Genomic DNA, 11,363 nt, shown 5'->3' with positions numbered 1-11,363 from the left:
TCTCCAATCATGCAGCACAACACACAGCACATTGTTGTGGCTAATAGCGCAATGCCTCATTGACTGTTTGCTAATCTGCTCATATGAGAAACCATTGGACAAACATTTTGTTCAATTGGAGGAATTAAGTAAGGGATTAAGCTCTGCAAATGTGCAGAATTCCAACATACACAGTGTTAATTAGCATCCTGGGATATAGAGAGCCTATATCCCAGATATAGATCTGTAAATCAATGCAATTGCTCATTCAGCTTTTCTTTCCTTAAGTGTACTAGCCATATTCTAAGACATACCAGCACTACCGGCACTTGGCTTCGTCCATATTTTTTTATATATTTTTCCAATATGTTTCTCTATAAGTTTCCAATAACCAATAATATTCAAGAGGAGAACAGATTTTAAAAGTTGATAGAAAAAATTTTTTTCACTCTCTGAAAGAATGTGTCTTAATGATTACAAAATGGGGTTTTGCCAGCTTTAATGTAGCTTGGATGTCAAGAGAAAGATAACAGTAGAAATAGTAGAAAATGGCGTACATTTTAAATGTAATTCAAATCAGGACATTGTGGGCTTGTACAAAGTTTGGACAATTACTCCACATATTAAGAAAACCCACATTTACAGCATTAAAACATTTCATGTGGGGGGACTGTATATGTGCAGAAATAAAACATGTGCCGCGTCATCGTAAAAAAAAAGGTCTGGTAGCTTCTTAGAGTATCATTAAAAATCCTAAATGATGTGCTAATCTGAGGGGCACTGTGTGTGTGGGGCGGGGGGGATCGTCCACATTGAGATGCAAAGCTGTGACGGAAATCGCCTATTTGCCTCTCCAGATGACGCCAGAGCTTGCCTGTTTGACACAGGATTAATAACAACAATACAGAGATTTATTTGCTTGCGTAAAGCTTGAGGTCTCTCTTGCCTCCTTTCTCTCTCTTTCGTGCGCTCTTCAGTGGTTTTAATATTTGACTCATTCCTCCACACCACAGTGTTCAGGCAGAAGCAGAAGATAAGAAGAATGCTGTGAGTGTGAGAGCATGTTGTAACCTTTTTGAAGTCATTCTTTGCATCAAGGTCCTTTGATGTTGGAGACCATTTTACAGCCAAAACCCCATTTGAAATGCACAGAATAAACCATCGAACATGTGAAATAATAGTCTTTCCGACAGCAAATGAAATCTCATTGAGATGCATCCTTGTGGACTAATAAAACAGCACTCGGTGAGGCAGAGCTGGCTTTCTTGAAGCTTTTAAGAGGAGGCCACCATCTATTCTATTTTGTGCACAGCTTAATCGAATTTGTCGAAGAAAACAACAGATGAAAGCTTGTCTGAGACATTTCCTTTTTTGTGTGTGTGTGTGTGTGTGTGTGTGTGTAGCTCTGCCTCTCTCTTTTTTCTGTCTGTGTGTGTGTGTGTGTGTGTGAGCATGCATCTGCATCAATCCATCCAATCTCCAAGCCGACCAGCCTCTTGGGAAGTGCTGTGGTAGCTCAATTAGTAAAGCAGCAAGCAAATTACAGAGCATTTTTTCCTTCGTTCTTGCTTCCATTTCTGTTGTTTTCCTCACATACGTTTTCTTTTCTTTTTTTTTCAGAAAAGAAAACCAAGACTTGGAGTTAAATAAAAGAAAATCACACACAGTGCATGCACTCACACATTCACTCTTTCACACATACACACAGTCATATCCGCAGGGATACGAGCAGGCACAGGGCATACAGAGTACCATATCACATTTTGGCCTCAGCAATCCACACCTCTATACTCTGTGTCAGCTCATACTCCATGACCTGTGAAGGTGAAAGCCATAGGAGCCAATTTGAGCAGACAAAACCATTCAGGGCCACTTTCTTTCTTTCACACCTATAGGCTATATCCAGCTCTTCCACCATGCACCCTCCTGGTAACAAAAACATTCAAAGGAACCTTGTCAATAGGATATCTTGCTGACTATTTGAATATTGCGTGCGTGATTTTTTTTTTACTTTTTACCAACCTCTTTCATAATAACTGTTCATGGGTTGTGATTGGCTACAGTCCAGCAAGCTTGAGAACCTTTCGACCCAGTGACACAGGGCGCTCTGAGTGGTGTCAGAGGTGGCTAATCGGTTCTGCGGAGACAATTTTCTGGTGTAATTAGTCTTCAGTGGGAGCTCGGGTGGAACTGTCGGCGCCTAGTCTGCAGTTATTGTGGAATGCCATTCTGTTGTGCAAAGCAATCAACAGGTGTCAAAATGGACTTGAGTCTTGGTCTTTGCAATCACCTTTCAAGTTGTTGTAGGTAATCTAGTAATCTGTGTACTTCTTTTGTGACCGCTAGCACATCACACCCTGTGATCCCAGAGGTGTTGCTAGACACTAATCTCTAAGATTAAGATCCCCCATACTATACATTTTGCTTAGCCCATTGAGCACACATACCTACCTACCCACGAAGGAGCCCCCGAGCGTGCCCCTGCAGGTGTCTGCGTCTGGGCCGTTACCACGGCCTGCGCTCTGCGATCATTGGACTGGACTGGAGATGGACCCGGCGGACATTAGCCCTTTTCCCACTTTTTTGTCGCAGCTTAGCTTAATTAGCATAAAGACTGGAAACAGGAAAGCTGGTTCTAAAGCTCACTTATTAACAATTTACATCCATAGAAATATTGAAGCATAACATACAGGTGCTGTTTTTTCCATTGTACAGAGCCAGGGTCTCCTGTTTCCAATCTTATGCTAAGTAAAGCTAACTGTATCCTTGCTTTAGCTTCATATTTAATGGACAGATACGAAAGTTGCTCTAGTCTTCTCACCTAACTCTTGGCAAGAAAGCAAATAATAACATTTCTCAAAATGACAGACTACTAGTTAGTCAGTGGCTAGCAGTGGTTGTTGTCAGAAGAATCACAACATTTGTATTTGAATTATTACCTGTACAAATCACTTTTTTAATTGTCAGGTTGAAATGTATTTTATCTTTTTATGGCAAATGAAAAGCCAAAACTTCAATTCATCCTAAAGTGATTCTGTTTTCACCTGTTTTGACTCAACAGTCCTGAAGACAGAGAATACACAAACAAAGAATTACATATTCATTCAGGCCAATGTGTAAATAATTCCTCTATGCCCTTGGTTTTTTGTTTGTTTGCCTGATTAATGAGTGCATTAATTCTGCCTATTCAAAATGTAACCTTATGCAACAGTGGGGACATCTGACAGCTTTTTTTCTTCCTATTCCCAGAGAACAATAAAGGAAAATGTAAGCAACCCAAAAGGTCATGGTTATTGCAGTAATATGGAGACAGTCACTACAGCTCCAAGAAGGAAATTTAATTCACTTTCTTAGTTATGTGCAGTTAAAGATTATGTGTGCATTGACATAAAGTAGTAGCTGTGATAGAAATTAAAGATTTGCTGGTCTATACATGAAAATAGATTTGTTTTTTGTTTTACAATGATTATCTTTAGCTTTGGATTTTTTTTTTTTTGTTATGTAACCTTTACATTTAGCGCAGTACAAGAACAATCCTTTGAAGTTGAAGTTTACTCTCCTCGTTTGAAGATTATTTTTTAACGGCTTTGACTGCTTTGTAGGGAATATACCACCATTTTGTGCACACCAGGAAATGTGGCTATAACTATAGTGGCTAATTTTCAGACTTCTTCCAAAGTCTTAAGAACATTTTACTATTTTCTTTCGGTCAGTGCACTCCTCGCTCTGGGCCAGCCTCTCTTAAATTTGCACAGTTTTATGCCGGATAACATGAGCCTACCGGCAGCTGTAAGCTGTGTGTCTGTGTGTGCTTAGTTGAGACATGGGGTGCATTATTTCTCGAGGTGATTTTTGAGCCGATTTGTCTGGCTCATAGCACTCCCACATTTGTCCCCAAGCCGGATAAGCCAAACACAGACCCCTCGCTCACCCCGTTGTGCTTGGTCCAGCAATCAGCACAGGCGTAAAATGAGCAGCAGCCGCAAATGAGAGAACCGCCTGGCATCTTCATGAGGTATCAGGTCAATCAAGCCCACTTTAGGCGAGGCGTGCAGGGGCCCCGAGGCTAAACGCTGTAGTACAGAGCTCAATAAGCGCCTGTTGGGCTCAGGGGCAGCTTACTAAATGAAAGAGGATATTGGGGAGATTGTTTAGTATTATCATCGTTCATCATTGGTCCTTGGTTGGCTGTAACAATACGATGCTTGGTTACTGCCTCCCCCCTGAGGTAGACTACCAGCTGCCACAGATAAAGATATATGAGCTGATCGGAGAGATAGGAGGGAGACAAAAAAATGAGATTGTTAATGGAACTGAATGTGACAAATATGTATTTGTGACAGAACAGGAGGGGAATCAGGAACACGTAGAAATAAAAGAGTGAGGAGAGAAATAAATGAGAGGATAGATGGGTGTTTGTGAGTTCTTGCGTTGCTATCCCCCATCTCTATACAGTGTAGTTTCAATCAATTTGTGGCGGCTGTTCTTAGCTGGCACTAAAATGGGGGCTGCAGGTAGGATAAACTGGTGGTGGGGGTAGTTCTGCCTGGACACCCTGGAGCCAGCAGTAGCAGCTGAAGAGTAAAGGATGAGGATTAAACTAAACTCCATCTTAGAAAGCACCACCCACTCTCTCTTTAGTGAGCTGATGCAGCTGCAAAGCTCTGCAGCCACTGCCTCATTCCTCAATAGATGCAACATTGTGGCGACCGCCATCACTGTACAAAACATGTAGTTTCATCAAGGCCAGTACAGGAAGCTGTCATGGTCAAGATGTAATAATCAGAATAACATCAAATTAGTGTCTTTGTTTGGATATCTTTTCTTGTGAACAGTTAGACAGTGAAGAGCAAGAAAGAAAGAAAAAAGTGTGAGGGACAAAAGAAAAGGGGAGAGAGAGAGGGAGAGAGGAAAAGGATGGCATGTGATAAAGGTCACTAGCCAGATTCAGACTCATTATGATATAGATGAAATGAACAAAATGATCAAGTAGTTATTTCAGAGAATTCAGATTTCCCACAACAGCTGGCCCTTGTTGGCGCTGTTCCTTAAACTACTGATTAAAATCTTCCGTTTAGACAATTTTTTACAAATTGGATTCACCCTTTGGAGAACTTCCACTTAACTAGAGGATGTGGTGCTGCCTGCAAGTTGAGGACCAGCAGAGGGATAGCTTACCCTGTACAGTGTTTTGAGTGTAAGACAAAAACCTTGCTGTCAATGTGACGTATCCATTTTAAAGCTGTTATCTATACTTTTATATTTACAATGGCTCAAATTATTATATATAATGTGGGACGTGTCACTTATAGTGACAAATTCCCCTGACAATTATCCTCATCTCGTTTTAGCATCTTTCACCATTCAGCTTATTGTGCTCAACCCAAGTGGATGAAAATTTAATAAATACAGATTTAAATTCACTGTGAAGCGCTCAAGTTGGGGCGTCATATCTGTTGTAAATGTGACTTATTTGTATGATGTTTTTGAACAGCTGACATCCAAACAGACAACCTTGACCCATGATATTGCTCTGCTAACTACTATGACACACTAGCTAATGCTCAAGAGCTGTTTTATCTGATGGATGGTTTAAGTAGTTGCCCCAAATCACATACGATTGGTGAAATGCATGCGTAGCGGCTAACTTGAAGCAACTGAGGGTAGCGTAGACAGGCATCTATTTGATGCGCTTGCCCAGCTGTCATAGCCAACTAGGGTCTCACAATATAACGTAGTCTGCTTTTGCCTTTTTTGTTCAGATATATTGTTCACCGGTACTGGCTATCTATTGCACAGTCCATAAACATCCATTAAATCAAACATTTCCTTATTAAACACCGTACAGCTAGCCCAGAGTAGTGTGCCTGGCGAAGCATTCAAAAAACTAAAGGTGCGCCTCCTCTGTCCAGCAACACCTGTTACCTGAGTAAAGGCTCCTACTTAAATTGCATTTGGCGCAAAGTAGAAAGGTGACACCTCCTGGGCCCACTAGTGTTCTACACCCAACACGAAAACTCAAATATGGCTCTTATAGGCCCCCAAGTTCAAGATGAGTCAGGCAGAGAGAAATATACGTATTTATTTATATATGTATATATGTTTTTTAATTACATATATGTACTCTTTAAGACGAAGAAGTGAATAAGCATATTTCCCAAAATGTTGAATAATTCCTTTAACAAATATGATATGAACATTTATATGGAAAACATCATAAAAAAATTAACGAGAAGTGAATCATACAGGACTTTTAAGATACAATGCCCATGTCTGTTTGTAATGATGTTAGGCTAATGCTGGAGGAAAATGACATCATGATCGAGTGGCAGAAAAGCGTCCCACAGTCAGTGACATCATCATGTCCCTGAGTGATGTCACTGGAGCGAGTGCACAGGGTCATTTATGCTGCGCTTTAAATAGTCCACTGGACAATACAGGAGCAGCTTATCTCGCCCTCTCTCTTTTTCCCACTCTTTTGTCACTCCCTCTCTCTCTCGCTTCCTTTTCCTCCCTCCAGCCTCCCTCCCTTTCTCACAAGTCTTTTAGCAAGGGGGGTGGGGGGGTTGTAAAGCGTGGGTTCAGCGCGGCCACATCCCAGGCTCTTTGCTAGATTAATTTGTGGGGGCTCTGGCCTGCGCTGCACTGCTTACTGTACGCAGTGAAAGTCACTCAGGGATTAACGGCAAGCAGGAAGGCAATGGCCCCCACCCACTTGCTGCATCGGCAGAAAAAGACCGCCATCGGCAGAAAAAGACCGCCAGCCCTTCCTCTGTCTCCCTCCCTCCCTCCCAAACCTAACCTCCATCTCTCTTTCCTCTCTCTCTCTCAAAACCACTTTCTCTAGCTCTCATACCTCCTTCTCTACCCCAGCCCTCTTTCTTTCTTTCTTTCCATCCCATCAACCCCCTCTCTAGTTAATTACTGTAATGGGCTGGCCGTCCTTGGGGGTAGTTGGAGGGCAGGGGGTGGGACCAGAGGAGATGCTGTATGGTTCAGCTCTGTCATGCTTCTTGCCTCTAGCACTGATACACACTTCAAATGCATGGTCATGACTCCCCAACATTCTCATACACACACGCACATACTGGACATTGAAAAACACAAATCACAGAGATAAATTGTTGCATAAAATAATACATTTCATCAGTCACGTTACCAGAACTATAAATTAGAGCCTGTAATAATGAATTTTTTATTTTTTTGGCCAACTGACGGCAGCGGAATCAAGTTGTGAACATACCAATGACCTATCATCACCTTCTAAGTTTATTTAGTGAACATTATCACTTATTTGGAGTTGTATTCCTGGCCGGCTGAAAAAAAGTCCAATATTCAGTCTCTTTTAGTTCTGTTTTTGGTCTCCACCAACTTCTTAAGGGAAATATCTGGCTTGTTAGCTGCTAGATGCTCCACTATGTCTTTAATTATTTTTTTTGTTTATCGTTTAGTGCTGAGCAGGGAGTGTACAGTTGTTATTTTTTAATAGTAAAGCTGAGCAATTAGCTGAGGGGAGCTGCAGATTCAGGTTAGTTAGGTAGGTTATAATTCTCTGTAGTTTCATCACTATGAGCAACCTCTTTCACATCGCCACATGGTTTTAGCTTTGTCATTTGACACATTTAAGATTTTAGCCAACTGTACACTGCAACTAATCAAACTCACTATTGCTGAAAAGACACCTTAAACAGGATCAAAAACTGGGTTTAATGTCATGAAAATCTTAAGGATTATAAATTGTACATCAATATATCACAAGAAATATTTCACATATACTTGTAGTAAAAGCAAAATACAACATAGGAGAGGAAAGGAAGGTAGAAAAAGGAGTTGAGTGGAGAAAGAGTGGATAGTTAGAGAGTAATGGATGGCAGCATGGAGAGTGATGCTGAGATGGATGCAGCAATATACCCAAAGTGTCCATGCGCAGGGAATGTGGGGTTTTGTGTGGGAACTTATTGGCCCAGTTTAAGGATCAGTCAGCTGAAACACTTTGGCTGAAGCTGACAGCTGTTTGAGAAATGCCAAATGGTGCTGGCAGAATGCAGGCACACACACATACACGTACAGAAACACACACACATTTGCTTTCCATCCGTCCCTCATACACGCATACAAACAAACTCTCAAATACCCCAGATCACACTTACATAATGCACAAATACAGTCTGTGTAATTACAAATGAAATATTTGCACATGAGCAAATGTGCTAAACCCCATCCCCACCCCCACCCACCCACTACATATACAATTGCAGATGAGGAAGCATACATACGTCTGTGTGCTTATAGGAGTCACTAAGCAGACATGACTTCTCAATCAAGCCAGTTAACTTGATCATCCGTCTGGCTGACTTTAGGAAGAAATCATTTTAATCCTTTCACTGTTTGGACTATTTGTGGCTTCACAGCTGTAAGACAGAATCCACAGAAACATAATTCACCATTTAATCACCATCAAGTTTGATGTATTTTGTTTGCCCGTTGCTTAAACACATTGCAGGAAGGAAATGATAGGAGACTTTTTATTTTGGAGCGGCTCCATTTACAACTGAGAGAGACTTGGACTGTGAGAGGGTATTTAATTGAGAGATTCTGGGGTTACTGTGTACACTACTGAGCCGTAATGGAGGCACTTCTGAAGGGCGCTGGGTTCATTTTCTTGGAAAATCTCTGCAATTTTATCTGTTTATCCAGTGACACAAGGCTGTGAAGCTCAACAACTATTCTGCGAACTGCTATAATTAAAGCTATAATTAAAGCGAGGAAGTGTCTTGTTTTGCTCCATGGGGGGAGCAGTTAGAAAATGTTGGGGGTTAGTGCTGAGTACGTAGCTGATACATATAGCCAATGAATCAATAAGTAGATTAACAGAAAATTGATTGGCAAAAATTCTCTTGTTCCATGCTTCTTGATTGTATGGACATGTTGTTTTTCATTGTCCTATGTGATAGCAAATTCAAAACCTTGACTGTAAATAACAACAATTTGAAGACATCACCATAGGCTTTAGGAATTTGTGATTTACTATTTTCTCACATTTGTAAAACAAACGATTAATCAATTAATGAAGAAAAGAGTCAGCAGGTCAATCAGTAATGAAAAGAACTGTTGTAGTTAGCTCTAATCCAGCTAATTAAAACTTGGGGTTTTTGGCCATGATTTCCATCAGTTACATTGTACTCACCAAGGTAATGCGTTCTGAGGACATTGCTATAAAAAAGTCTGACAGGACAAGAAACTAAATTAAATAAACTAACAGTTTAGCCAGATTATCAAACACTTTATTTGGAGCTAAATGTGAAAGTGAGCCCACCCAAGAAGTCGGCAATAGTCCCTCATTGCACAGAAGTTTCTTGCCTTTTGCTACTCTCTTTGCAAAGATGCAGCATTCCCTTGATCTCAGCACTTTTTTTGGTTTGCCATAGCTGAAAGAAATGATGACTAAACCTACAAAAATAAAATCCAAGTTGTAAATAAATCAGAAGTTGTCTTTTAAAACCTTACAAGGGAGTATGTTCATGTAAAAATAAAATCATTATGTAGTTGCGGTGAAGAAAAGCAGACTGAAAGTGAAATGGAGATGAAACAGCCATTCAGGCTTAATATCCTACTAACTTCTGCTGTATGTATTTTCTTCAGGATTGTTTTAGCCGCTTCAAGATGCACTTCAGCTCCGGCAGTTTCACAACTAACTGGCAGCGACTAGAGTTTGGTATAGTCACCGGGTGTACCATCTCTGTGATTTTGTTTGCAGCTGCAATGAATCTGCTTGTCAGGTCAGTAGAGAGGAGTGGCCTTCCTGGGAAATACAAGGCATGGGGGCACCAGCACGGAGTCCTTCCAAGACTCCTGTGGCCACTGCTTGTGTATGAGGTGCCCGTGTCAACGGTAGAGGTTTTGGAAAGGAAAATCAACAGCTTTCTGAGAAAGTGGCAGTCGGTACCTAAAGGTTTTTCCTCTGTTGTTTTGTACCGCTCAGGGAGCAAGCTGCAGCTGCCACTTACATCAGTCGTGGAGGAGTATAAGACATCAAATTCCGGTTAGCGATGATGCTGCGAGACAGTGAGGATGAGATGGTCTGGCGGGCAGACATCAGCATTCGGGAAGGACAAAAGTGGACAGCAAGCCGTGCACTGAGAGAAGCGGAGGAGCGACTACGGCACGCTGATGTCGTGGGGATGGTCAACCGGGGAAGGCTGGTCCTTGGCTGTATCACCAGAGCAAGTTGGAAGGACGCAAAGTCAAGGGAGCGGAGAGGAATGGTGCAGACATAAATCCGGGCGGTAGAGGCAGAGTCCAGACAGGCCAGGGCTGTTGCTATGAGCCAGCAGGGTAGCTGGAGGGAGCGTGCGAGGGAGATCTCTGGGATGGAAGGACATCTGGAATATGGAGCATCGGATTAAGTTCCTGCTCTGCTCCATTTATGACGTTCTACCAACACCAACAAACCTCCAAAGGTGGAGATTAACAGAAAACCCATGCTGTCCATTGTGCAGGAGGCCATCAAACCTGGAAACACATCCTGTCATCATGCAAAACAAGCCTGGCAGATGGAAGATTCAGGTGGTGTCATGACCAGGTGCGCGCTCAGCTGGCTGAGGGGTTGGAGAAGGAGAGGAGGAAAAAGAACAGCAAGCTCCAAACCAAGGGTCCTTGTTTTATCAGATTCCTTAGGCCCGGGGAGAAGGCAGGGAGGCAAGGTGTAGGTGTAGGCATCCTCACCACAGCAGATGACTGGGAGATGAGAGTTGACCTCGGAAGGCAGCTCAAATTTCCAACAGAGAATACTAGCACCAGCCTCCGACCTGACATTGTACTCTGGTCAGGAGCAACAAAGAAGGTGGCTCTCCTGGAGCACACAGTACCCTGGGAGGAAAGGATGGAGGAGGCACATGAGCGCAAGCTTAGGAAATATCAGCCCCTCATCCTTGAGAGCCAGCAGGGGGGTTGGAAAGCATGGAACCTGGAAGTTGGGTGCAGAGGCTTCCCAGCGCAGTCACTCTGGAGAGCATTTGGAGTCCTTGGGGTCAGAGGATCAGCCCGTAAGAAGCTGGTTGAGGACATCTCCAAGTGGGCAGAGACTGCATCCAGATGGCAGGGTAGAGGGAGGGCAGAGCCAAATGGTGGAACCTGAGGGATTGAGGGGGTGGTTCCAGGACGCTGGTTCTACTATCGAGCCCCACGGAGGTGTCGTGGGTTAATCGACAAAACACCGATGAAGGGGGGTGCCCACTTGAAAACCCTAGGTTGCCCTAGGTTGATGGAAGAGCGGTTCCTTAACCTAACCGCCCACAGAAAGTGCAAGAGATAACTCTTGCTTAGTGAGGCGGCTACAAGACACATGTTTTTGCAAGATTACGGATCAAATCAATCTCGATGAT

At 42.6% G+C, this 11,363-nt stretch overlaps 1 pseudogene; it reads left to right on the top strand.

The window, feature by feature from the left end:
* Positions 1-9,642: 9,642 nt before the first annotated feature.
* LOC119911911 lies at positions 9,643-11,116 on the top strand (annotated as a pseudogene).
* Positions 11,117-11,363: the final 247 nt, after the last annotated feature.

Source organism: Micropterus salmoides, unplaced genomic scaffold (assembly GCF_014851395.1).
Source record: "Micropterus salmoides isolate LMB-PRFRI ecotype aquatic unplaced genomic scaffold, ASM1485139v1 Ms_hic_scaffold_2, whole genome shotgun sequence".
In the NCBI taxonomy this organism is placed as follows: Eukaryota; Metazoa; Chordata; class Actinopteri; order Centrarchiformes; family Centrarchidae; genus Micropterus; species Micropterus salmoides.
The sequence above is the reverse complement of the archived record's forward strand: the minus strand, read 5'-3'. Positions and strand labels throughout refer to the sequence as shown.